Here is a 25,561-nt window from a genome sequence, read left to right on the forward strand (position 1 = left end):
TGCGCCCGGCCCCCCTAATCTACATGCAGGGCACCACCCCCCTAATTCATGCGCCCGGCCCCCCTAATCTACATGCAGGGCGCTGCCCCCCTTATTCATGCGCCCGGCCCCCCTAATCTACATGCAGGGCGCCGCCCCTCTAATTCATGCGCCCGGCCCCCCTAATCTACATGCAGGGCACCGCCCCCCTAATTCATGCGCCGGCCCTCCTAATCTACATGCAGGGCGCTGCCCCCCTAATTCATGCGCCCGGCCCCCCCTAATCTACATGCAGGGCACCACCCCCCTAATTCATGCGCCCGGCCCTCCTAATCTACATGCAGGGCGCTGCCCCCCTAATTCATGCGCCCGCCCCCCCCTAATCTACATGCAGGGCACCACCCCCCTAATTCATGCGCTCGGCCCTCCTAATCTACATGCAGGGCGCCGCCCCCCTAATTCATGCGCCCGGCCCCCCTAATCTACATGCAGGGCGCCGCCCCCCCAATTCATGCACCCAGCCCCCCTAATCTACATGCAGGGCGCCACCCCCCTAATTCATGCGCCCGCCCCCCCCTAATCTACATGCAGGGCGCCACCCCCCTAATTCATGCGCCCGCCCCCCCCTAATCTACATGCAGGGCGCCGGACGCATGGATTTCAATGTTTTTTTTTTTTTTTTTTAAGCACATGGTTAGAGCCGGAGGCTCTAATTGACTTAAAAAAGGGTGGGCTCGGGGCACAGAGCACTGCGCCCTAAACCCACCCAGTTGTGTGACAATAGCGAATTAATATTCGCTAATGTCTTCCTGTTTCTCCTCCCAGGCCAATCAGGAAGCGGGTCCTGAGGCTGGGAGTGCTTAGACCCAATTGGCCACGAGTCCTAAGTCCTGATTGGCCGGAAGGAGATGCGTCTGCCGCGACCTGGATATGGTAAGTGGCTGGGCTGGCGGAGGGGCCCGATGGACGAGCGAAGCGGCAATTGATCGGGGGAGCAATGATAGGTTGAGTGCCAGGGGTGAGGGGTGGTTGGCTGGCCGCGGGACACCCCCCCCCCCAGGAAACTTGAGCACCAGCCGCCACTGCGCACGTGTTTTGTTTTAGGTTTTGATGGAGGAGAGAAGGGTTAAAACCTCAGCTGGGGGTTTATCACTGTTTTCTCCCGATGCAGAAATTCATCCTCACTTCCTGTTCTGGGTCAAGGTTGACAGGAAGTGAAGGGAATCTTTATAATGGGAGCACAGATGTCTGAGGCTCTAAAACAAACAAATTAAAATCTCTAAGGGCAAGTGGGGGCAGGGGCGGGGGAGGGGGGTTCCTTCCTCCCTGCTGGATTTTTAGAAGACAGTAGCTGTGAACTCAAACAGAAGGACATTTGGTTTGCTCTGTGCTCTGTGTATCATATGCCATTTTCTTAAAAAAAGTTTGACCTTTTTTATCCAGCTACTGTATATCTCAGCATATCTGATGTGCGTCACTGATCTCTTACTTCCTCTTTGCAGCGACTTCCTGTCTGCTTGACATTTCTCAGGGCTGGTTTCCTAATGGCGACAACATTGGACAGTACTAGACAGATCTGATATGTGTCAGAGATTGGGCCGCATCCAGATTTCCGAATCACAATAGAAGAAAACTGATAACCGGCTTATGTTAAAGGGACATCGGCACTGATAATGAGTGCCAAGTGACGCCAATCAGTGCCCACCAGTGCTGCCAATCGGTGCTGCCAATCAGTTCCAATGATTAGTGACGCCAATCAGTGCCCACCAGTGCTGCCAATCGGTGCTCATCAGTGCCAACAATCAGTGCCACCAATCAGTGCCCACCAGTGCTGCCAATCAGTGCCCACCAGTGCTGCCAATCAGGGGTCACCAGTGCCTCCTCATCGGTGTCACCTATCAGTGCCCATTAGTACCGTCTACCAGTGCTTATCAGTGCCACCTATCAGTGCCCATTAGTGCCACCTATTAGTGTGGCCTATCAGTGTCCATCGGTCCACCCAGGGGCGGACTGACCATTCGGGCACTCGGGCGCTGCCCGAGGGCCCGACCAGCAGGGGGGCCCCGCAGGGAGCCAAGAGCGGGATCAGCACACTGCAGCCGCGGTCCATTTTGAAAGTGACTAGGAGAAGCAGGTATTACAGATTTGGCTGTTATGAAGGAAATCTGAAGTAGCAGTGGATCGGCACAAGAAGATGAACGTCAAAGGGTGGGGTGAGGTGAGCTGTAGAGGACTCCTTACACAGGCTTGTGTCTAAACTGAGTGACAGTCGGTGTATACATCTCCTCCTTATCTGTGCACCCGCTATCTCTGGACACTATCTCTGGACACTATCTCTGGACACTATCTCTGGCCACTACCTCTGGCCACTACCTCTGGCCGCTACCTCTGGCCGCTACCTCTGGCCGCTACCTCTGGACGCTATCTCTGGACGCTATCTCTGGCCACTATCTCTGGACGCTATCTCTGGCCGCTATCTCTGGACGCTATCTCTGGACGCTATCTCTGGACGCTATCTCTGGACGCTATCTCTGGACACTATCTCTGGCACTACCTCTGGACGCTATCTCTGGACGCTATCTCTGGACACTATCTCTGGCCGCTACCTCTGGACGCTACCTCTGGACGCTATCTCTGGACGCTATCTCCGGACGCTATCTCCGGCCACTATCTCTGGACACTATCTCTGGACACTATCTCTGGACACTATCTCTGGACGCTATCTCTGGCCACTATCTCTGGCCACTATCTCTGGCCGCTATCTCTGGCCGCTATCTCTGGACGCTATCTCTGGACACTACCTCTGGACACTATCTCTGGACGCTATCTCTGGACACTACCTCTGGACACTATCTCTGGACGCTATCTCTGGACACTATCTCTGGCCACTATCTCTGGAAACTATCTCTGGACACCATCTCTGGCCAGCCACTGTTTGCTCCCAGTACACTGATCTATTTAACCCTTGATACACCAACCGGTTTTACAGTTTGAGCTTGATGATCCACGGATTTATATACTGTACTGGCTCCAAAGCTCATATAGTGGCTGACAGATATACAGTATATCTATTCTCCCAGGTCTCATGAAGGGAGATGGCAGCCCCCCCACACACCTGTATATATGTCAGCCCCCCTCACACCTGTATATATGTCAGCCCCCCCACACCTGTATATATATATCAGCCCCCCCCCCACACCTGTATATATGTCAGCCCCCCTCACACCTGTATATATGTCAGCCCCCCCACACCTGTATATATGTCAGCCCCCCCACACCTGTATATATGTCAGACCCCCTCACACCTGTATATATGTCAGCCCCCCTCACACCTGTATATATGTCAGCCCCCCCACACACCTGTATATATGTCAGCCCCCCCACACCTGTATATATGTCAGCCCCCCACACCTGTATATATGTCAGCACCCCTCACACCTGTATATATGTCAGCCCCCCCACACGCCTGTATATATGTCAGCCCCCACCTGTATATATGTCAGCCCCCCCACACACCTGTATATATGTCAGCCCCCCACCTGTATATATGTCAGCCCCCTCACCTGTATATATGTCAGCCCCCCCACACACCTGTATATATGTCAGCCCCCCCACACACCTGTATATATGTCAGCCCCCCTACACACCTGTATATATGTCAGCCCCCCCACCTGTATATATGTCAGCCCCCCACACTTGTATATATGTCAGCCCCCCTCATACCTGTATATATGTCAGCCCCCCCACACACCTGTATATATGTCAGCCCCCCACACCTGTATATATGTCAGCCCCCCCACACGCCTGTATATATGTCAGCCCCCCACCTGTATATATGTAAGCCCCCCCCACACACCTGTATATATGTCAGCCCCCCACACTTGTATATATGTCAGCCCCCCTCACACCTGTATATATGTCAGCCCCCCCACACACCTGTATATATGTCAGCCCCCCACACCTGTATATATGTCAGCCCCCTCACCTGTATATATGTCAGCCCCCCCCACACACCTGTATATATGTCAGCCCCCCCACACACCTGTATATATGTCAGCCCCCCCACACACCTGTATATATGTCAGCCCCCCCACCTGTATATATGTCAGCCCCCCACCTGTATATATGTCAGCCCCCCACACACCCGTATATATGTCAGGCACCCCACCTGTATATATGTCAGCCCCCCATCTGTATATATGTCAGCCCCCCACACACCTGTATATATGTCAGCCCCCCACCTGTATATATGTCAGCCCCCCACCTGTATATATGTCAGCCCCCCCACACACCTGCATATATATGAGAGCCCCCCACCTGTATATATGTCAGCCCCCCCATCTGTATATATGTCAGCCCCCCCACCTGTATAAATATGTCAGCCCCCCACATACACAAATCTGTAAACACACAAGCCTCTGGCCCCTCCCTGTACACAAACAGCCCCCCTCCCTTTCCTTCACAGCCCCTACTTGTAAAGGAAATCTTCCTACCTAGTCCCAGCTCAAAAGCTGATATGTTGCTGACACAGAGGAGCCCAGTACAGGCAGCTCACACGAGGGGCGCACATGCACATAGTAGCCAGAGGTGGCAGTAAAGAGCTCGATGTCTGAGCTCAATGACACAGAGAGCAGCAGAAGCTGTGAGATCGTTTCTATAGTGCACAACACGGCTCCCCTTCACCCATCCTGCCTTCTTCTGGCCCGGGTGGGCCCCCCAGACCCCCGGGGCCCCTTACAGTTGTATCGGCTGTAACCCCCCCCCCCCAGATGGAGGCCCTGAATACAACAGAGCATGCACTTATTGCTTGCACCTCTCAGTGCCCCTCAGTGCCCAAGGGCAGTATGTATCCTCCTGTAGGGGGGCCCAGGCACACAAGGGGGGCCCAGACAGCAAGGGAATCAGTGCAGCGGACAGGTGAGGGACAATTACAGTACGATGCCCTGTGCATCTCTCTGCAGCAGCTAAAAGCAAGCTTTTCACCCTCTCCCTCCCAACCAGCTTTCAGCTGCTGCAGGGAGAGACACTTATTTAGGGAATTGTTCCTGTAACTGCCCCCCGCCACACTGATCCCCCTCTTTGTCCTGCCCACATCTGATTCCCCCTGCAGTATGCCTAGGGTCGCCACCTTTTCTTCAAGCCAAACCCGAACACTTTAGCGACGCACAGCATTTTTTCAAAGGGGGGAATGTTCTGGACTCTGTTGTAGAGAGGAACTGTGATGTGGGGGGGGGGGGGTTCTGCTCACCAAAGCCCCCACTTACATCAGAGTTCCCAGCATCCCCCTTAAATCAGGGTGCCCAAAGCCCCCCTTACATCAGAGACTGCAGAGCACCCCTTACATCTGAGTCCCCCTTGCCTTAGCGTACTCACTCAGGTAGGAGAGAGAAGGCAGGGAAGAGTGAAACTTAGGTCAAAAACGGATGGTGAGCTCACTCACCTGAGGATGGAGGCTCAGGCATCGGTGCCTTTCATCCACCATGTACTATATTTGTTAGCTACTGGGTTTCAAATTTCCTGCCCTCACAGAGACAGACACAGAGGGGTAGGGAGGGAGGAGGAGGAGCAGATCAAGTCCTCTTTCCTTTCCCACCCATGTGTGATGGTGGGGGGGAGAGGGGGCAGAACTGTACTGGCTTTAGGCAGTGTATGAGAGAGTCACAGCCACTTGGCCACTAGGCTTAGTCAACTGCAGTTAGCCCTCCAGAGAGTTGGCAACCCTGGTGATTAGGGTGATGCCCAGGCACACCTGGCCCATGCGCACGCCTACGCACTCAGCGGTTGTGGTACTCGGTTACTTGAAGCCACGGTCCAACCTGAACAATGAGCCCGGGTTTGAAACCCGGACACATGATTCAAAACCCGAACTGTCCGGGCGAACCCCGGACAGGTGGCAACCCCATGTAATCATTTTGTTCCCACAAATAGAGATTTCTTTTGGTGGTATTTGATCACCTCTGGGATTTTTATTTATTGCTAAACAAATAAAAAAAAAAGACCAAAAATTTTGAAAAAAAAGTTGTTGTTTTTTTGTTTCTGTTACAAAACTTTGTAAATAAGTAAGTTTTCTCCTTCATTGATGGGCACTAATGGGGCCGCACTGATGGGCACTGAGGAGGTGGCACTGTTATGCAGCACTGATAGGTGGCACTGACGGGCACTGATGAGGTGACACTGATGAGGTGGCACTGTTATGCAGCACTGATAGGTGGCACTGATGGGCACTGATGAGGTGACACTGATGAGGTGGCACTGTTATGCAGCACTGATGGGCACTGAGGCACAGGGAGTACATGCAAACTCCAGGCAGGTAGTGGTTAAAATTCATTAAAAAAATCATTTAAAACATAAAAGACTCATCCACGTGGGTCCTCTGGCCCATAGAGTGTGAATTAGTGGTTTGTGCGGCTGGAGCCACCCGCGACTGTGAGGATGCAGCCAGGGCCGTCTTTAATATTGTTGGACCCCGGGCAAACATTTTCTTGGGCCCTCCTCAATCAACTATTTGGGGGGCGATGTGGCCTCAAAGGGCAGCTGCTTTGGGCCCCACAACAATGACTGGGCTCGAGGCAGCTGCCCTTTTTTTGCCCTGCGTTAAAGACGGCCCTGGATGCAGGATCTGTATGAACATAGCCGCAAGTCCTAATTTGGTAAGTGTGTGGGGTCCCAAATACACGCTGTATGTGGCCATACACCTCCACCCACACATCTGTCCGATTATGACCCGTGGCTGTGTTCATACAGTGGCTGCCTCCCTATAGTGTAACATTGGCTTCCTGCACACAGAAATAGCCACATAAAAACGAAGAACAAACCACTGATTCACACAGTACAGGCCACGGCATCTATGCGAATGAGCCCCAATACCTCATTTACACACAGAACTGTATTAAAGTGGTTGTAAACCCTTACGGACCACTTTTTGCTACAGGTAAGCCTATAAGGTCTGGGCGCCCTTTGAGACGTCCGCGGAGTCGAGTCTGAGCCGTCCGGAAGGGTGCTCCTGGTGAGGATGGGTGCTGCCTTGGGTCTGGCCAGAGGGTCGGGTCCCTGGCCTTCTGGCCTAGATTGGGGGTAGTTCTAGCTCCGGTCAGTTTTTCGGGAGAGAACACTGGCTCTCCTTTCTCACCGGGGGGGAGAGGTTAGTATATTCCCTAATGTAATTAGGTAGGAGTGATGGGAGCGACGGTTGAGCCTGATGGCAAGGGCTCTCCCTAAGCTCTCAGAACTTTATGCCTTTCTGCCCGGGGTGTGGGGGCTGCGCTGGTCTGGGTTGTTGGTCAGGGTTGGGACAAAAGGCCTGTGGTGAATGTGCCCCTGAAGTGGCAATCACTATGGGTGAGGGTCACTTTGAGTTATGGCACCGTGGTCACTTCACCATACACACGTTTTTTCACACCTGCCTCTAGGGCCGAGCCTTTTGGCCAGTGGGAGCTCATGTCGCATGACGTGTGAAATTCAATGTTTCCCTATGGGAGCTGCCCTAACTGGTCCGACACAAGTCGGTCCGACTTTAGAAATGCTCCGTGTACTACTTTGGTCCGACTTTGATCCTACTTCAGCCCATTGACTATCATTGAAGTCGGATCAAAGTCGGATCCTTGTCCTAACCATCCGACTTTGGCATCCGACATTGTGTTATTTCCTGCCCCCTGCTGTAGCCCCTCCCATTGTGTGTTAGTTTTGATTGGTCAAAGGACAAGTGTACTATCGGATCAAAGTAGTATCCTGTTCATGAAAGTCGGATGGATGTAGGACCAATGTAGGACCAATGTAGGACCAATGTGGGATCAATGTAGGACCAATGTAGGGCTGATGTCGCAGAGCAAAGTAGGATACTACTGTGGTGTAGTATAGTGTGAACCCAGCCTAACTCTTTATGTGTCTGCACTTTTTTTTTTGGCACCGGGTGGAGTTTTTGGGTGTTTTTCACACGTTACGGGCTTTTCAAAAAAAAAAAAAAAAAAAAAAAAAAAAGCTAGTATGCTATGTAAACTAGCTCATTATGCCTTTGTATTGCAGGTGTTAGTTTTTTTACTACACTACTTTAGGCTATTAGCATTTTTTGAGCTTCAGCATCTAGGAGCAGAGAAAAAAAACATTGTTTTTGTAGAGTTTCTTGGAGCGCTTTTCCAGCAGAGATGCTCCTAAACGCTTCTACTGGCGATTTTTTTGAGCTTTTTTTTTTTCCTTTTTTTTAAAGGAAACGGCAAAAACGCTAATAACACGCCAACGCTCCTAAACACTACTACAAAAAGCTATTGCCAGCGGTTTTTATCCAGCGTTTTTTTAGCTTAAAAAAAAAAAAACGCTAGTGTGCATGGAGCCTAATACAGTTTTATCTTTTAGATTTAGGAAGACTTTTGTAAGGTATGTTATGTTTGTCTCTGCTAATAATGATTTTATTGTATTTTTAGTGAAAATATCAGTATTTTCGGGGGGTGGGAAGGGGCTATCGGGCAGGCTGTACAGGTCCTCGTGATTTCCAACAGCAGCCCTGGGGCCCCCTGAGAGGCTCCTCGTACCTTTTGTAGCCTCCTCAGCCTATCACGAATCACCCAGTTTTGGTCCCTCGGATGACCTGCCTGTGCAGTGCATGCCGGGAGAGGACAATACGGCGGCTCCCGGCATAGACCGTCTATGAGGAGAGGCAGCAGAGTATCCGGGGCAAGATGGAGCACCAGAGCCCGGTCTTAGCAGGACTCCCAGCTCAGTGACTGGAGCCTACTGGCTGCCTTCATGATGAAGAGACACCCTGAGAAGATGGAGGGCTGCTAATCCCTTGCCCAGGGGATGAAGGATCGGGTGACAGAGACACCAAGGGACACCGCTGGGGGAAGGAGGGGATACTTGGGGGGGGTGAGAGAAACCAAAGGTAGGGGAGACTAGGGATACCTGGTGGAGGAGGGGGCATTGCAATATGTGAGTGTGTGGTTTGAGCGTGGGCGGGGACACAGGGGGCCCACCAGTACCTCCTCATCAGTGCCCACCAGTGCCCATCGGTTCCACCCATCAGTGCCTATCAGTCGGCCTATCAGTGCAGCCTATGTATAAAAGGGAACAATCAGCGCAAACTAGTAGCACATGGATGCAAGCTGAACACTATAGGGAATCACAAAGCCTATAAATACTGGTGATTAAAAACAATGTTAGTGCAGCGCATAAGTAGAACAGTCCATAACATATAAAAACATTCAGAGGAAGAGAAGATCCCTTCACAAGGGATCTTCTCTTCCTCTGAATGTTTTTATATGTTATGGACTGTTCTACTTATGTGCTGCACTAACATTGTTTTTATCAGTGCAGCCTCATCAGTGCCCATCAGTTCCGCCTATTAGTGCCCATCAGTCCCCCTATCAGTGCAGCCTCATCAGTGCCCACCAGTGCCACCTCATCAGTGCCCATCAGTTTCACCTATCAGCGCCACCTTATCAGTGTCTGTCAGTGCCCATAAGCGCAGCCTCATCAGTGCCACCTCATCAGTGCCCATCAGTTCCGCCTATAAATGCCCATCAGTCCCCCTATCAGTGCAGCCTCATCAGTGCCCACCAGTGCCGCCTCACCAGTGCCCATCGGTTCCACCTATCAGTGCCACCTCATTAGTGTCTATCAGTGCCCATAAGTGCCGCTTCATCAGTGCCACCTCATCAGTGCTGCCTCATCAGTGCCCATCAGTCCCGCCTATTAGTGCCCATCAGTCCCCCTATCAGTGCAGCCTTATCAGTGGCCATCAGTTCCGCCTATTAGTGCCCATCAGTCCCCCTATCAGTGCAGCCTCATCAGTGCCCACCAGTGCCGCCTCATCAGTGCCCATCAGTTCCACCTATCAGTGCCACCTTATCAGTGCCACCTCATCAGTGTCTATCAGTGCCCATAAGTGCGGCCTCATCAGTGCCACCTCATCAGTGTCTATCAGTGCCCATCAGTGCAGCCTATCAGTGCCACCTCATCATTGCCCATCAGTACAGCCCATCAGTGGCCATCAGTAAAGAAGAAAAATTACTTATATGCAAAATTGTACAACAGAACAACATCCAGCAGCCTCATCAGTGCCTCTTCATCAGTGCCCATCATTGCTACCTCATCGGCTCTGCGTCATCAGTGAAGGAGAAAAATGACCCGTTTGTAAAATTAAAGTGTGAAAAATGTGTGAAAAGATCAAATATTTGAAAATATTCCTGTGAAAAGAAAACAATAAAAATGTCATATGGGTGCAGAGTTGCATGAATTGTCATTCAAAGTGTGAGATCAAGGAAAATTGGCCTGGGCAGGAAGGGGGGGGGGGGGTATATGTGCTCGGTATTGAAGGGGTTAAATAGAAAGAATATAGCCATCTTCCGAAATTCGAATTTTTAAAGGTTTTCTTTTTTTTTTTGCTTCAATATTTTTTTATTGAACATAAGAAGTAGGTACAATAGTGCAGTACACCCGAAACAAAAGGTGACGTGGTACATACGTGTAGATCATCTGTACATATTCATATGCGGAGTCTGCAAACTCTAAAGGTAAACATACAGGATAGGTACACGTACACCAGTTTCCTTGACGGAATAGGTAAATATCTGTAACAATAGAATTCCAATTAAAACGATTCATACACGTGTTACACAACCTGAAGAATAAGGAAGAAGATTCTTACTATGTCTTAGAAATGGAGGTTTCTGACCATGTTGCCCAGTTGTGATCGAAAGCTGCTTTATTGAGGGAATTGATGGTGTTGAAAATTGTCGTTTTGTTGGACCAAGACCAGAACATCTGAAATATTGAGGGAGTCTTCTGATTTCCATTTATGAGATTTACTAACTGCTAAAACCAACAGCCAGTACTCCAGACTCCTACTACTTGACCTCTCTGCGGCCTTTGATACTATTGACCACCCGCTCCTTTTCAATAAACTACATTCCCTTGGCCTCCGAGATTCTGCTCTATCCTATTTATCACAGCGCTCCTTCAGTGTCACCTACAACTCTGTCTCCTCCTCTCCATTGCCCCTTTCTGTGGGGGTCCCCCAAGGCTCGTTTCGTGGACCCCTTCTCTTCTCTATCTACACCTCGTCCCTTGGTCACTTGATAACCGCCCACGGCTTCCAATACCACTTATACGCTGATGACACCCAAATCTATCTGTCTACTCCTCACCTCACTCCTTCAGTCTCCTCTCGCATTACTAACTTACTAACTGACATATCAGCCTGGATGTCGCACCACTTCCTTCAACTAAATCTCTCTAAAACTGAGCTATTAATATTCCCCCCAGCCCGTGCCCCCCTCCATGACTTTTCCATCAAAATCAACAATGCAACCATCAGTCCCTCCCGTCACGCCAGGGTATTAGGTGTAATCCTAGACTCTGACTTGTCATTTCAGCCTCAAATCCAATCGTTGTCAAAAGTTTGTAGAATTCAGCTCCGTAACATCTCTAAAATTCGCCCTTTTTTAACAAATGAAACCACCAAGCTCCTCATTCACTCCCTTGTTATCTCTCGCCTTGACTATTGCAACTCCCTTCTCATTGGCCTGCCTCTCCATAGGCTCCTCCCCTCTTCAGTCTATCATGAATGCTGCTGCCAGACTTATCCACCTTACCAACCGCTCAGTGTCTGCCAACCCTCTACTTCAATCCCTACACTGGCTCCCAATCACCCAGCGAATTAAATTCAAAATTCTAACCACAACATACAAAGCCATTCACAACTCTGCCCCAAGCTACATCACCAATCTTGTCTCCAAATATCACCCAAATCGTCCTCTCCGCTCTTCTCAAGACCTCCTGCTTTCAAGCTCTCTCATCTCCTCCTCCCATGCTCGTCTCCAGGATTTCTCCAGAGCCTCTCCCATCCTCTGGAACTCGCTACCTCCACCTATCCGGCTATCCCCACTCTTGCTACCTTCAGGCGATCCCTGAAAACTCATCTCTTCAGGAAAGCCTATCACGTCTCCAACTAATCTCCTACCACTTCCACCAGCTCATTCCCCACAGTTACAACCTTTTGTACCACCTGCCCCACCCTATTAGATTGTAAGCTCTTCTGAGCAGGGCCCTCTTAATCCTATTGTATTGTATTAAATTATAACTGAATTGTCTCCCATTTATATTGTAAAGCGCTGCGTAAACTGTTGGCGCTATATAAATCCTGAATAATAATAATAATTATGAGAGGGCGTGCTGTTAAACGTAGTTGCGTAATTACTTGCCTAAAAGAACCCGGGTGGGGTATGAATCAACGCCAACATGGAGTATAGCCAGACAAGGGCTTGACAATAAGAGGGAGGATATTACTTGGAAAACCTGATTCAAAAAACTTGTCAGACTCGGGCAGTTTCACAAGGCATGAAGTCTTGGATCTTTCGGAAGGTGGATTTCCACTGGTTTGGGGTAAGGGGGCATTTAGATTGTTTTTCCATTTTAGGATTGAGCTGGTTTTCCTTAAGAGAATCTTTCCTTGTAAATTGTTGTAGAACAGAGATATGACTTTACTCACAGGTTTCTGAGAAGTGTAAAACTGCCATGCCTTGTCGTGGATATGGAGCTCAACAGTAGTGGGGAACTTACGTAAAAAAAAAAAAAATGTAAAATGTGGGGACACGTGAACTGAACCACTCTTGGGAGGCTGAAATCCCTGATCAGAGTCTCTAGGTTCTTTGGCTTTGGAGTTATGTACAAAATCTTACACGTGATGCAACCCATGCCCACAGAGCTGGCCAGTGGAAAGCATGGGAACTATAGCCTCAAGTACCTTCAGGGAAAACTTACATTCCACTTTTGTTGTTTGATATGGTTTTTTTGTTTATGTAAGTGGCGCCAGGCCTGAAGGGAAGCATGCAAAGGTGGAGATAGAGAAGATGTGTCCACAGGGTTTCCACGGGTCACTTATGAGGAGCAAGGGTAGATCACGTGTGGGAGCCGTGGCTGTCTCCACATTCAGCCACAGGGGATCTTCAGAGCCCCTAAGCCAATACTGGATTTGGTCCAATCTGACCGCCCAATAGTAATCTCGAATGGCAACCATACCTGCCCCTCCAACGGTCCTATGCAAGATTAAATTGGAGTGGGAGCATCTGGCCCTTTTGTCTTTCCATATGCATGTCTTCAGCAGACTCGACAGGGTGTTACAATAGTGGTTGGGAATGGTTGGGAATGGGAATTGGCAGGACTCTAAATATATACAAGATTTGAGGTAGAATCAGCATTTTGATTTGCAGCTATTCTGCCTGCCCAGGAGAGCTCCTGTCGAGCTATATTTTTGAGTTGGGAATCAATTTTTGTAGTGAGCGGTTTAAGGTTGGCTGCAGCCAGGGTGGAGTATGTGGCGCTTAGAGTAATCCGCAAATATGGTATCCCTTGTGTGTTCCATGTGTACAGTAGGGTACTCTGGAGTTGTAGCTTGGTGACCCTCTGGGTTCCTAAGTCTATAATGAGGGACTCTGTGAAATTGACCTTGTAATATGAAATAGCACTAAAGCTTTCTAGTACCTGGTGAGCGTGTGGAAGAGAGGTCAGTGGGCTGGTCAATAAGAGAATAACATCGTCCGCAAAGAGATTAATCATCTAAAGTGAAATTTGAAACCAGTCGTGAGAGGGTGCGAACCACTTGTCTCAACCAGGGGTTCAATCATTGGATTAAAGATGGAAGGGGAGAACAGGAACCCCTGTTGAGTTCCATTGGAGATGCTAAATGGTTTAGACAGAAAGCCAGATGTATAAACCCTTGCCGTCGGAGATGAGTACAAAGCCAAGATAGAAGATAGTATGAAATCCAAACTTGGATAGGACCATAGACATGTATTGCCAGTGGACCCTGTAGAACGCCTTTTCTGCATCTATGGAGAGCAGCAGAGAAGGTGTTCGTGTCCTCTCAGCGTGGTGCATAATGTTCACTATTCTTCTTGTAGCATCATCGGACTGCCTACTCCTCACGAAACCCATCTGGTCTTGTTGTAGCAAGGAGAGAAGTATGTTGGTTAACCGTTTGACCAGGAGTTTTGCGTAGACTTTATTGTCAGTGTTTAGGAGCGAAATTTGCAGGGTGGTTCAAACCTCTAGCGTTCAATGAAAGACATTTAAGGGACATTATGTACAGTAGAGGTGAATCTGTGTGATGGGTGGGTAAAGTTTCTCACTGTTGCGGTAGGGATCTGCCTTGCCGAGGCTGAACCATCGCAGTCTGATAAAGGCGTTAGTGTTCCTGGGTGGTCGGTCTTGGTGGATTGCAGTCTTGGGGTATCGATCCTGGGTAAGAGCGATGACGTAACTGTTGACGTGTTGTCGGGAGATGAGTTCTTCAGCAGGGCGTAGACAGCGCTGCGTGTACCGGACATGTGGGGGGGGGGTAAAATAAACACATTGAAGAAACATAACAACATAAAGGAAACTGTAAGAAGAGAATCCAATGCAAGATCCATGAGCAGATTTGACTGCCGAGAGAAGCTGAGGGGGAAGAGGGAGATGAACATCACATTCGCTTAGCTGGGGGGAACAAGAATGTGCTAAATCATTTGTGAAGATGGGTGCATCCATTAGTGTGTTTCTTAGGAGATCCCTTATGTGACTACAGTTTCCACTGCTGACGGAGGGACTGGTGGAGCAGTGTTGGCCAAATCTGGTAGGATACCCCAGAGGCGGAGAACGGTTAAGCCTTCATCCAGCGTAGCTACAGTGATGGTGTTGAGATTATGAGTAATGGAAAGGATAGTGTAGCAGGGTATTTCCATTTGTGTGGAATTTGATGGTTTCTCAGAGCCTTTGTTATGATCAGCAGATTCCACGGACATTGCAGCGTATGCTTGGACTGGTCGAGGAGCAAGTGGAGTGAGAGTATATTGGTTAGGGACCTTGTCTGCCTTTGCAGAATGCTACCAACAGCTGATCTTTGATGTGATAAAAGTGCACCCTAAGCAGAACATCTCTCGGTACCTCGGCTGGGAGGAAGGAGGTTTTTTGGGACCCTATGAACCCTGTCCACGATAAGGTCATGGGCTGACGGAGCTGGTAGGAAGGATGAGTATAGGGTATGGATGTACTGCACCTGGGGGGGAGAGCAGCGGGCGCCCCTAGTGGCCACAGGTCGAAGCGACGTAACATAACGGCGTTTCGCCCAGCTGTGACATTCTGCTGCAGTACAACTGCGGCGGCTGGTCAGCAAGTGGTTACAATAAAAATTTTATATCAGCAAATAGTATCAAGTCCACGGGTACTTCTATGAGTATTAGTATATACTAAAGCAGCGCTATTGTCATTTCGCCATATGGCCAGCTTTCATATGATTATAAGCACATGAGAAAATATAGACGACAGATGGGGATTGAGAAAAAGTCCAAAAGACGGAGGATGTGGTCCTAAATAAAGTAAAATAAATAAGAAAAAAAATTTTTTTTTTAAAGCGCCCTGTCCCGACAAGCTTGCGCGCAGAAGCGAACTCATACGTGAGTAGCGCCCGCATATGAAAACGGTGGTCAAACCACACATATGAGGTGTCGCCGCGATCGTTAGAGCGAGAGCGATAATTCAAGCCCTAGACCTCCTCTGTAACTCACAACATGCAACCTGTAGAATTTTTTAAACGTCGCCTATAGAGATTTCTAAGGGTAAAAGTTTGACGCCATTCCACGAGCTGGCGCAATTTTGAAGCGTGACATGTTGGGTATCAATTTACTTGGCGTAACATTATCTTTCACAACATAAAACAAAAAATTGGTCTAACTTTTTAGTGTTGTCTTATTTTTTTTTTTTTTCAAAAAAGTGAATTTTTTCAAAAAAAAGTGCGCTTGTAAGACCGCTGTGCGAATACGGTGCAAAAAAATGTATTGCAATGACCGCCATTTTATTCTCTAGGGTGTTAGAAGAAAAAAAAAACATGTTTGGGGGTTCTAAGTAATTTTCTAGCAAAAAAAACTGTTTTAAACACCCAAATCTCAAAACGAGGCTGGTCCTTAAGTGGTTAAGTTGGATCGGAACCGCCAATCACCTCCGCAGGTACAGCTGCAGAACGTTCCTCAAACTCCTCGGAATGTTCCTCTTTTATATAGATTTGTGATGCATATGCTTCCTTTTTGGATTTTTATAGATCAGGTAGGTGGCAGCAGGGCAGGAACTACATACGTTGCGAAATACGTTTATGGCTTTTTTTTAATGGCTTTTTAATTGTCGTATATCATTTATACAATTGCTGGAGCTGCTGTCACATGTTCTCTGAGGTTGCAGGCCTCACTCAGTGTTCTGTCATGCTTTAAAGCTGATCATATTGCATCCAGTGGTATAGGGACCTGAGACTTATCTTGATCCAGCGCTGTGCCCATCACTAGTCCGCACTCCTCTCCTCACAGGACACAGAGGCAGTAGCGGGAGCCATTGGCAGAAAATATGGCTGTTGAGCTCAGGAATTATGGACCCTCAACTTTGCAGTCTGTGGGTCATATAGGCTTGTGATCTATTGATCTGGTGAGATGGGATGAATTCCTCAGAAACGCTTTCATGTACACGGGGGTCTTGGGGACAGTCAGACAAAACGAATCCAAATCAATGGCAGATGAAGACCTCCAGCCTGGGCCTGTACCAAATCCAAGATGCCACTTCATCGTTACATAGTAGGTGAGGTCAAAAAAAGACACAAGTCCATCAAGTTCAACCTATGTGTGTGATTATATGTCAGTATTACATTGTATATCCCTGTATGTTGCGGTCGTTCAGGTTCTTATCTAATAGTTTCTTGAAACTATCGATGCCCCCCGCCGAGACCACCGCCTGTGGAAGGGAATTCCACATCCTTGCCGCTCTTACAGTAAAGACCCCTCTACGTAGTTTATGGTTCAACCTCCTTTCTTCTCATTTTAAGTGGCCACGAGTCTTGTTAAACTCCCTTCCACTAAAAAGTTTTCTCCCTATTGTGGGGTCACCAGTCCGGTATTTGTAGATTGAAATCATATCCCCTCTCAAGCGTCTCTTCTCCAGAGAGAATAAGTTCAGTGCTCGCAACCTTTCCTCATAACTAATATCCTCCAGACCCTTTATTAGCTTTGTAGCCCTTCTTTGTAGTCGCTCCATTTCCAGTACATCCTTCCTGAGGACTGGTGCCCAGAACTGGACAGCATACTCCAGGTGCGGCCGGACCAGAGTCTTGTAGAGCGGGAGAATTATCGTTTTATCTCTGGAGTTGATCCCCTTTTTAATGTCAATATTCTGTTTGCTTTGTTAGCAGCAGCTTGGCATTGCATGCCATTGCTGAGCCTATCATCTACTAGGACCCCCAGGTCCTTTTCCATCCTAGATCCCCCCAGAGGTTCTCCCCCCAGTCTATAGATTGCATTCAGATTTTTGCCACCCAAATGTATTATTTTACATTTTTCTACATTGAACCTCATTTGCCATGTAGTTGCCCACCCCATTAATTTGTTCAGATCTTCTTGCAAGGTTTCCACATCCTGTGGAGAAGTTATTGCCCTGCTTAGCTTAGTACCGTCCACAAATACAGAGATTGAACTGTTTATCCCATCCTCCAGATCGTTTATGAACAAATTAAATAGGATTGGTCCCAGCACAGAACCTCAGAGAACATGTGACAGCAGCTCCACCAATTTTATAAATTATATACTACAATTAAAAAGCCATAAACGTATTTTGCAACGTATGAAGCTCCTGCCCTGCTGCCACCTACCTAGTCTATAAAAGTCCAAAAAGGGAAGCATATGCATCACAAATCTATATAAAAGAGGAACATTCCAAGGAGTTTGAAGATCTTTCTGCAGCTGTACCTGTAGAGGTGATTGGCAGTCCTGATCCAACTTAAGATGTGGATGGCGTCTCTCTTGGCATATTAAAGGCTGATATTATGCTTACATCTGGTGAGTGAGAACCCCTAAGGGGAGTGTGACGCACGTTTTGGAGGATCTTGGTGTGGGGTGCACAAGTATTATCCAGCATTAGGACCACGTCCTGCGTCTTTTGGACTTTTTATCAATCACCATCTGTCATCTATATTTTCTCATGTGCTTATAATCATATGAAAGCTTGTCATATGGCGAAATGACAATTGTGCTGCTTTTAGTATATATCATAAAACTTTATTGATGTGACAGAGGTTATAGTACAGCCAACATGTATCCTCGTGGCTGTTCCCTCAAAAAACATTAGCTCTACTGTAACCTCTATCACCCCAATAAAGTTTTATGATAAACCACCAAGCGAGAGGACCATCTGTAACCTGGCGCTATTACTTACTTGCTCAGAGTGGCAACACGGGAGCCAAATTGGGAGTCAGGCACAGAGTGTTGTCACTAGGGCTTTTTTTTTCAGAGAATAGGTGCAGGAACTCCCCTCTCCCAAGCCACCCCTTGTCTCCACCCTCTACCCTCCTCCAAACACCGTCCCTGGTTCCAACCCCTTACCCACCTCCAAACATCGTCCCTTGGTTCCAACCCTTACCCACCGTCCAGTATAACCTCTTTTAGAGAAAAGAGTGTCCTTCTCCAGTCCCAATCTCCTCCATCCCATGTCCTCCTTTCCCAGTCCCACCTCCTCCATCATCTCATGTCCTCCTCCTCCAGGCCCACCTCTTCCTTGTCATGTCCTCCTCCTCCAGTCCCACCACCTCCATCTCATGTCCTCCTCCTCCAGTACCACCTCCTCCATCATCTCATGTCCTCCTCCTCCAGTCCCACCTCCTCCATCTCAAGTCCTTCTCCAGTCACACCTCCTCCACCATCTCATGTCCTCCTCCTCCAGTCCCACCTCCTCCATCTCATGTCCTCTTCCTCCAGTCCCACCTCCTCCATCTCATGTCCTTCTACTCCAGTCCCACCTCTTTCATCATCTCATGTCCTCCTACTCCAGTCCCACCTCCTCCATCATCTCATGTCCTCCTCCTCCAGTCCCACCTCCTCCATCATCTCATGTCCTCCTCCTACAGTCCCACCTCCTCCATCTCATGTCCTCCTCCTCCAGTCCCACCTCCTCCACCATCCCATGTCCTCCTCCTCCAGTCCCACCTCCTCCATCTCATGTCATTCTCCTCCAGTCCTACCACCTCCATCTCATGTCATCCTCCTCCAGTCCTACCACCTCCATCTCATGACCCCTCCTCAATAGTAGATCCCTCCCAGCAACAATTGACCACCAGCAACATAAGACCCCCCAACAACAATAGACCCCTTCATCAGCAATAGATTCCACAGCAGCCAGCATTAATAGACCCTCCAGCACCCAACAACAATAGACCCCCCCACCCAACAGTAGATTCCTACCAGCAACATAATACCCCCCAACAACAATAGACACCACCAACAGCTGGCATCATTGTACCCTTTAGCACACCACACTACCCCTTGTCATTGCATACATTCAGCCCTTTGGGCTCGTTCACGCGGGGGGGTTGGGAAAAATAGGCTGATAATCTGAAGTTTTACCTCCGCTGGACCACGAGCCTTAAAGCGGAGTTCTGCCGATTTTTTTTTTTTTTTAAGTCAGCAGCTACAAATACTGCAGCTGCTGACTTTTAAAATATGGACACTTACCTGTCCCAGAGTGCCCGCAATGTCCTCACCCGAAGCCGATCTGTCCCTCGGCTCTCAGGTGGAGGCGCCGCCATCTTCAGTAAGGGAATCAGGAAGTGAAGCCTTGCGGCTTCACAGCCTGGTTCCCTACTGCGTCACGCTGCGCAATCCCACTGGTCCCTGCTGTTTTCTGGGACTGTGTGTTTCCCAGAAGACAGTGGGGGGGAACAGAGGAGGGGCCGCACATGGCGTAGATATCCGCGGATACTGCGGCTATCTATGCCCGGAAGTAGGAGAAAATACCTGGATTAGACAGGTATCTGCTCCCCCCCAAAAGGTGCCAAATGTGACACCGGAGGGGGGAAGGATTCCGAAAAGCGGAAGTTCCATTTTTGGGTGGAACTCCGCTTTAATCTTCAATGGCGGATGGATATGGTTGTACACATGAAATGAAAAAATGATACCCCATGTGGCATTTGGCAGGCAGTACCACCACCGAACCAGCATGCAGTTGCTACGCAGTGGTGCAGGCTTTTTAGGGTTAAAACATATTGCTAAGGTTAGAGCGCTAGCTTCAAGGGCTTGTGTACACTTGCGGCAGCCTCTGAAAAGTGTGCTACCCCTCTGGCCGCAAGTCAGAGGTGTACCTAGAACCTTCAGGTCCCTTTACTCCTGCCGTGCGGCCCTTTCTAATGATCCCGCAGTGGGACCCTTTCACATTTTCTGCAAAGGGCCCCCTTACTGCCGTTTTGAAGTCCCCCACGGTGGCGGAACACCAGGGTCTGCAACCTTTGCTACCCTGGTAGTTCCGCCACTGCGGCAAGTGTGAATAAGCCCTCAAAGCTAACCCCTAAACCTGATCCAAACCCGCCTCTTATTTAACCCTCCTTGACCTAGGTGACCCCCCCCCCCAAGGTCAGAGTGTCATCTAAATATTTGGGCCGATCAGGCTGATACTGCCATGGCAATTTGTACCAGTGCCAAAACCTCCAGGCGCCATTGAACAGTTATTAGCCAGAGGCTAATAGTGAACATAATCACAGAACTACATAACTACAGAGGCGATGTCTCTTCCGTAGAGGAAGTTGTACCAAGAGCCAATATATACTGACTTTTATAAAGAGGAGCTGCGCACAGCGGCAGAGCCGTCCTAATTGCATCATGGGCCCCTGGGCAACATAATGCACCTACCAGCCTGCCCCCATGTACACACCTACTCTCAAGAATTAAAGTAGAAATAGTTTAAAGAATTAAACATATATTTACAGTGCCTTGAAAAAGTATTCATACCCCTTGAAATTTCCCACATTTTGTTATGTTACAACCAAAAACGTAAATGTATTTTATTGGGACAACACAACACAACACAAAGTGGCACATAATTGTGAAGTGGAAGGAAAATGATAAATGATACAAATAAATGTGAAAAGTGTGGGGGGCATTTTTATGGCGCCCCCCGGAGTCAATACTTTGTAGAACCCCCTTTCTCTGCAATTACAGCTGCAAGTCTTTTTGGGGATGTCTCTACCAGCTTTGAACATCTAGAGAGGATATTTTTGCCCATTCTTCTTTGCAAAATATCTCAAGTTCTGTCAGATTGGATGGAGAGCGTCTGTGAACAGCAATTTTCAAGTCTTTCCACAGATTCTCAATGTGATTTAGGTCTGGACTGTGACTGGGCCATTCTAACACATGAATATACTTTGATGTAAACCATTCCATTGTAGCTCTGGCTGGATGTTTCGGGTCGTTGTCCTGCTGGAAGGTGAACCTCCGCCCCAGTCTCAAGTCTTTTGTAGACTCTAACAGGTTTTCTTCTAAGATTGTCCTGTATTTGGCTCCATCCATCTTCCCATCAACTCTGACCAGCTTCCCTGTCCCTGCTGAAGAAAAGCATCCCCACCACATGAAGCTGCCACCACCATGTTTCACAGTGGGGATGGTGTGTTCAGGGGGATGTGCAGTGTTAGTTTTCCCCCACACATAGTGTTTTGCTTTTAGGCCAAAAAGTTGAATTTTGGTCTCATCTGACCAGAGCACCTTCTTCCACATGTTTGCTGTGTCCTCCACATGGCTTCTCACAAACTACAAACAGGACTTCTTATGACTTTCTTTCACCAATGTCTTTCTTCTTGTCACTCTTCCATAAAGGGCAGATTTGTGGAGAACACGACTAATAGTTGTCCTGTGGACAGATTCTCCCACCTGAGCTGTGGATCTCTGCAGCTCCTCCAGAGTTACCATGGACCTCTTGGCTCTTCTCTGATGAATGCTCTCCTTGCCCGGCCGGTCAGTTTAGGTGGACGGCCATGTCTTGGTAGGTTTGCAGTTGTGCCATACTCTTTCCATTCTCCGATGATGGATTGAACAGAGCTCCGTGAGATGTTCAAAGCTTGGGAGATTTTTTTTTTTTTTTAATCTTTATTTTAATTTTTTACATACAAAATAATCAGACATCCAGAGCAACAGAAATAAAAGCGAAACAATATATCTACCCATTCTTATCCCCCTCTTAAAACTAACCCACCCGTCCCCCTCCCTTTCCTCTCTTGCAACTTTTAAGGTAGGCTAAGGTTTTTTTTCTTCTAATTCCTAGTCTTCTCACCTTTGCACTTAATCTCCTTGACGTATCTCCACTTTTTTTTAAAAAGCTTGCCACGTTTTCCATTTATCCTTACGTCCCCGTTCTTCTTCTAGTTCTACTCCCCTATCGTCCAAACTCTCTATGTTGTATATTTCATTCACACAAAAAAAAATCCACTCCCGAATTTTGGGTCCCTTCCTTTTCCTGCCATTTCCTCGGTATCTGGCTTAAAACTGCATTCAACAAAATCAGGGCAATAGATGTTTTATATTGTTTAAAGGATTCGGCTGACCCATGGAACAAACATGCCCACGGGTCTTCCGGGATCTCTTTATTAGTAATTTCTTTTATTAACTGTATAATTTCTTTCCAATATTCCTTAATTATGGGGCAATCCCACCATATGTGGGCCATTGTTCCTGGAGCCTTACATCCTCTCCAACAGTCCCCTGACTGGTCCGGTTGGAATTTACTTGTCTTGTCTGGTGTCGCGTACCTCCTCGCTAAGCATTTATAGTTTATCTCAATCATCTTAGAATCCACTGAGACACAATGTATCGATTTCTAAATTTTTACTAAAGTGTGGTTGTTACAGTGTAATCCTAATTCATTTTTCCGTTTCTTAATGTAGAGAAGAACATCCCACTCCTCTCCATGCATCTTTATAAAGTCGCAAAATATTGTTTTTTGAATTTTCTCTCAGACATAGTAGTTCCAACGGCCTATAATCTTCCTCGCCTCTAACTGGCTTAGGAAGTTTTTCAACAAATTGAGTGAGCTGGATGTACCGCCATGCATCAATCGTCATTAAATCAGTGTCAGTTCTTAAATCCTGATAAGTGATTACCGTATATACTCGAGTATAAGCCGAGTTTTTCAGCACATGTTTTTGTGCTGAAAGTGCCCCCCCCTCGGCTTATACTCGAGTCAAGCACTTTTCTGCAGCAAAAAAATGACATTTTCCTAACCGACTTTGGGGCCCCGTATCTCGCGGCCACTTGGTGCTAGGAACCCCAAATTTGGTGTGCAAACCCAGTGGAACTAGTCCTAAGCTGAGGTTCCTAGCACCAAGTGGCCCTGAGATACGGGGCCCCAAAGTCGGTTCGAAAAATGTCATTCTCTGCTGCAGAAGTGCTTGACATTTTCTGAACCAAATTTGGGGCCCCGTATCTCGGGGCCACTTGGTGCTAGGAACCCCAGCTTTGAAAATGTTGTAGTGCTAGTTCCACTGGGTTTGCACACCAAATTTGGGGTGCCTAGCACTAAGTGGCCCCGAGATACGGGGCCCCAAATTCGGTCAACTGTGTTCATCTGCAGCAATGTCATTTCGGGGGACCCTTTGGGTCCAGAGACCCCAAATTTTGGCTGCAGCTAGGGGGCATCTAGGAACCCTAGAGGCATGCAAATGGGCACAGTGAAGCTGCAAATGGGCATTGTTGACCCTCTTTTCCACTTACAGTAGCTGCGCATTTGTCACCCTAGGCTTATACTCGAGTCAATACGTTTTCCCAGTTTTTTGTAGGTAAAATTAGGTGCCTCTGCTTATATTCGGGTCGGCTTATACTTGAGTATATACGGTATTTTACCCTTCTTAACAATATCTTTCAGTTGTGCATTCCATAGTTACATATACATAGTTACATAGTATTACATAGTAGGTGAGGTTGAAAAAAGACACAAGTCCATCAAGTCCAACCTATGTGTGTGATTATATGTCAGTATTACATTGTATATCCCTGTATGTTGCGGTCATTCAGGTGATTATCTAATAGTTTCTTGAAACTATCGATGCTCCCCGCTGAGACCACCGCCTGTGGAAGGGAATTCCACATCCTTGCCGCTCTTACAGTAAAGAACCCTCTACGTAGTTTAAGGTTAATCCTCTTTTCTTCTAATTGTAATGAGTGGCCACGAGTCTTATTAAACTCTCTTCTGCGGAAAAAGTTCCCTTTTTTTTACCAAATTCCCTCCCACCTCCCTCATCCCCGGTTCAAAAAATTCATTATCCTTCAAATATATCAAGGGTGAGTTATAATCCCAACTGTTTTGTGCGTGAATCTTGTCCCAAATTTTTAGTGTATTACGCGTTAGCGCCAGTGTGTTTGGGCTCGTTATTCTGTGTGATGGAGGATTCCATATTATATGACCTAACTGTGTATTGCTCGTGATATTTTCAGTATTCACGCATCTCTTATCTGAGTCTTCCCTTGCCCATTCCATCACCCGTGACAGTGCCACTGCATTGTAGTATTTATTGAAATCTGGAATCGCTAATTCCCCCTGTTTTTTCCCCCTGCTCAGTGTTGTGAATGCTATTCGCGTTTTTTTGCCTCTCCAGACTAAGTTCGCTATTATATATAAAATAAGTGCAGCGCTAAACCATAACCAAAAATCATATAAATGCCAAAAATTAACACATGTGAAATTGTGCGTAATATAATAACTGGCAATAAAGTGAATCAACACATATAATATAGTAACTAGTAATGAAGTGAATCACCACAAAGACTACTGAAGTAAGTATAAATGTCTATAATGTCATATGCTAAACTCTGTAACCAGAGTCCATGAATAAAGATAAAAGCAGTCTTCTCAGACAGTGGGAGTGCTTAGACACAGGATGTTGACTTGAACCTGAACTGCACGGCAACCACAGGTAATGTGAAAAAGAAAAAGTGTAGCGCTGTATTGTGTTAATAAAACATCAATGTGAACATTCTGTATAAAACACCCGTGTATATGTCTGTACTGGGTCCTGCTGATCCCGCAGAAAATCACTAGATGGAATAATCATACCATATGTACAGAAATCTAGTGGTGTAAAAAATCATTTGTAACAACATGCTGTATAGTGAACAATAATGTGAACTGTGTGTACACATGCAAATGATCCCAAATCCTCAAATCAAAACAAACATGTATAGTATAAATTGGGGTGGGAATAAATAGTAAGTCTCTGGGGTATTGAACAATTCATTCAATCGAACAGAAATATCCTGGAGCATGGATGTGAATCTCACAGTGGTATCTATTCGTGTCCCCAGTAGACTCTTCAAATACTCAGCAAGGCAGAAAGTAATATAAAATGCCCTTACCGGATGTGGTGGACTCACAGGCCGTTGGCGGTGAGTCGTATAGGCTTACACCGTTAGTACGGTAGGGTTACAGCTGTCCTTGATCCATAGTGAAGGGTCCTAGATGGGTCCCCTATCCTGAGCGGTACCACGGATTCTTCCTCCAACGATCGTTTGATCTCATTCAAGTGAGACAGAGGGAGAAGGAGAAAAAAGGCTCCACATAGTATAAAATCCGGATAACCAGGAAGTTTTATTGCATTAATTAAAAAATTCCAACAAAAAATCAGGTTAAAACAAAGTTCATATGAACGAAAGTGGTGAGTTTAGCGCAGTAATCAGATGGCTATGGTAGCGTCTACCATGGCTACCATAGCCATCTGATTACTGCGCTAAACTCACCACTTTCGTTCATATGAACTTTGTTTTAACCCGATTTT

The 25,561-nt window shown here is 47.5% G+C and overlaps 1 protein-coding gene across 4 annotated transcripts in view; it reads left to right on the forward strand.

Annotated features, from left to right (window-relative positions):
- Nucleotides 1–25,561, forward strand: part of LOC141110281 (beta-1,3-galactosyltransferase 2-like) — a 163,119-nt gene that overhangs the window by 94,002 nt on the left and 43,556 nt on the right. The window contains exon 1 of one of the 4 annotated variants that reach the window (XM_073601571.1): nt 12,155–12,354. The exons of the other annotated variants lie outside the window; for them this stretch is intronic. The gene's annotated coding sequence lies outside the window, so the exon portion shown is untranslated. Of the gene's footprint in view, nt 1–12,154; nt 12,355–25,561 lie in introns of those variants that run through there. 4 annotated transcript variants of the gene reach the window in all.

Source organism: Aquarana catesbeiana, linkage group LG10 (assembly GCF_042186555.1).
Source record: "Aquarana catesbeiana isolate 2022-GZ linkage group LG10, ASM4218655v1, whole genome shotgun sequence".
NCBI lineage: Eukaryota > Metazoa > Chordata > Amphibia > Anura > Ranidae > Aquarana > Aquarana catesbeiana.